We start from the raw sequence: 2,652 nt of genomic DNA, 5'->3' as shown, positions 1-2,652 counted from the left end.
CGGTTCGCTGTTCCGCAGCTCCCACAAACCGGGGAAGCAGTGGCCTGGCCTGCGCCGCTTCCCGCAGCTCCCATGGGCCAGAAACAGTGAACCATGGCCACTGGGAGCTGCGAGTGGCCATGCCTGTGGACACTCAGGTAAACAAAGCATCTTGCGGCCTGCCAGAGGCTTACCCTGGACAAGCCGCGAACCAAGTTTGGGAATCCTCGTGTTATACCTTTCTCTGCTAGACTGAAGAGACCATTATTAAATATTTGTTCCCTATGTAGGGACTTAAAGACTGTAATCAAGTCACCCCTTAACATTCTCTTTGTTAAGATAAACAGATTGAGCTCCCTGAGTCCATCACAATAAGGCATGTAATGGTCACCTGTTTTCCCAGGCTTTTGAAAAGGTCAAAGGGCAGATGGATCTGGGATGTTTGGATATTAATAGTCCTGGTGGTTTTATTAGGGTGATTGATGAAATGATGGGCAACACACTTTTTTCTACTAATCTAACCTTAAATGAAACACACATTTTTTGTACATATACTTCATTTTAACAAGAGCAGGATTAAGGGTCCACATAAAAATGCTGCTCTACGTGTTTCTTCAGAGTCCTCCTGTTATATCTGCTGCTGTACCCCAGGCTGATAGTGGTTGAAAACAAGACTTCAGAAAATTATAAGCAGTAAAGTGTTGCTCAAAACACAGATTTTGTTTGGGAAAGGGAGTAAGAGAAAATGAACAGTGGAGAATGCAGTTTTGCCTGTTTGGCCAAAACACCGAGCTATATTGACAAAAAGACAAGGTGGGTGAAGTAATATCTTTTATTGGACCAGACAAGCTTTCAGGCTTCACAGAAGACTTGAAGAGCTCTGGGTGGCTCAAGAGCTCGCCTCTTCCACCAACAGAAGCTGGCCCAATAAAAGATATTACCTCACATGACTTGTGTGTCTCATATCCTAGGAACAACACTGGGAAAGAAAGTCAGTAATGTAAAATGCCTATGACTCACACCAGACATTTAGGAGGTTTTTTCCCCCCCATGAAAAAAAAAGGTGCAATTCCCCACTGAAGAGGATAGAGATCTGAATAAATACAATCTTGCGGTATGAAGCTTTTCATATTTTTTCACTGTGTTCATTAAATCTTTAACATCTTTTTGAACAGAGTTTAATTCTGCTAATTTACAGACACTAATAAGCGAAGGCTTTAGGAACACCAAAATACTTAAAATGTGATTTTTAATTCATCACACGAGTAAGTTAAAGGAAATGTTCTGCATACTTCCTAAATAATTAATTACATTATTAATGGTCTAAAATAAAACTAATTAGTTATTTTAAAAGTGAAAAATATTACATGCAGAGAGCACTGTTGAGATGAATATAAAACAGTGATTTCTCAAACACAACCCCCCCCCTTACCTTTTATTTTTTGACTATTATATTTTCAGATCAAATAAGAGTACTGCTCCTTCTGGTGTGATGCACATATATCAACCATTTATTAACTAGATCAGTTACTATTAAGTGGACGTTTACACCATTTCTTTTTCTGTTATTAAAACAGAGGTAATTTTATTAAAGTACCAAAAATTGTAACATATTAATCTGTTTTTAGGGCACAGAATAATTAGCATCATTTGGCTTTTTCAGTGTATAGCACATAAAAAGGCCATCTTTTTCCTAACATTTATTTACCATCTGTTTAAAAAAATAAACAAGTTGTCAAGGTTCCTTCCCCTCTGAACTCTAGGGTACAGACGTGGGGACCTGCATGAAAAAAACCCCTAAGCTTATTTTTACCAGCTTAGGTTAAAACTTACCCAAGGTACAAACTGTTTTACCTTTTGTCCCTGGACTTTATTGCTGCCACCACCAAGCATCTAACAAAATATAACCGGGAAAGAGCCCACTTGGAAACGTCTTTCCCCGCACAATCCCCCCAAGCCCTACACCCCCTTTCCTGGGGAAGGCTTGATAAAAATCCTCACCAATTTGCATAGGTGAACACAGACCCAAACCCTTGGATCTTAAGAACAAGGAAAAAGCAATCAGGTTCTTAAAAGAAGAATTTTAATTGAAGAAAAAGTAAAAGAATCACCTCTGTAAAATCAGGATGGTAAATACCTTACAGGGTAATCAGATTCAAAACATAGAGAATCCCTCTAGGCAAAACCTTATGTTACAAAAAGACACAAAAACCGGAATATACATTCCATTCAGCACAACTTATTTTATCAGCCATTTAAACAAAACAGAATCTAATGCATATCTAACTAGATTGCTTTCCCCCGCTCCAGCTTTGAAAGTATCTTGTCTCCTCATTGGTCATTTTGGTCAGGTGCCAGTGAGGTTATCTTTAGCTTCTTAACCCTTTACAGGTGAAAGGGTTTTTCCTCTGGCCAGGAGGGATTTAAAGGTGGTTAGCCTTCCCTTTATATTTATGACACAAGCTATATACAGTAAAAATAATTTCACTTGAATTTTCAGATAGGAATTTTATAGAATTCTGGTACATTTGAAATTCAGAAAAAAATTCTTCATATAGTATTTTTCTAGGTTTGCCAAGGAACCACTAAGGCATTTTCCCATTTTCATAAGCCATAATGTCTTAAATGTAATGTTATTCCATGTGGGAAAAATACAGATACATACACAAACTA

The sequence above is a fragment of the Caretta caretta genome, chromosome 7 (assembly GCF_965140235.1).
Source record: "Caretta caretta isolate rCarCar2 chromosome 7, rCarCar1.hap1, whole genome shotgun sequence".
NCBI classification, from domain to species: domain Eukaryota; kingdom Metazoa; phylum Chordata; order Testudines; family Cheloniidae; genus Caretta; species Caretta caretta.
The sequence above is the reverse complement of the archived record's forward strand: the minus strand, read 5'-3'. Positions refer to the sequence as shown.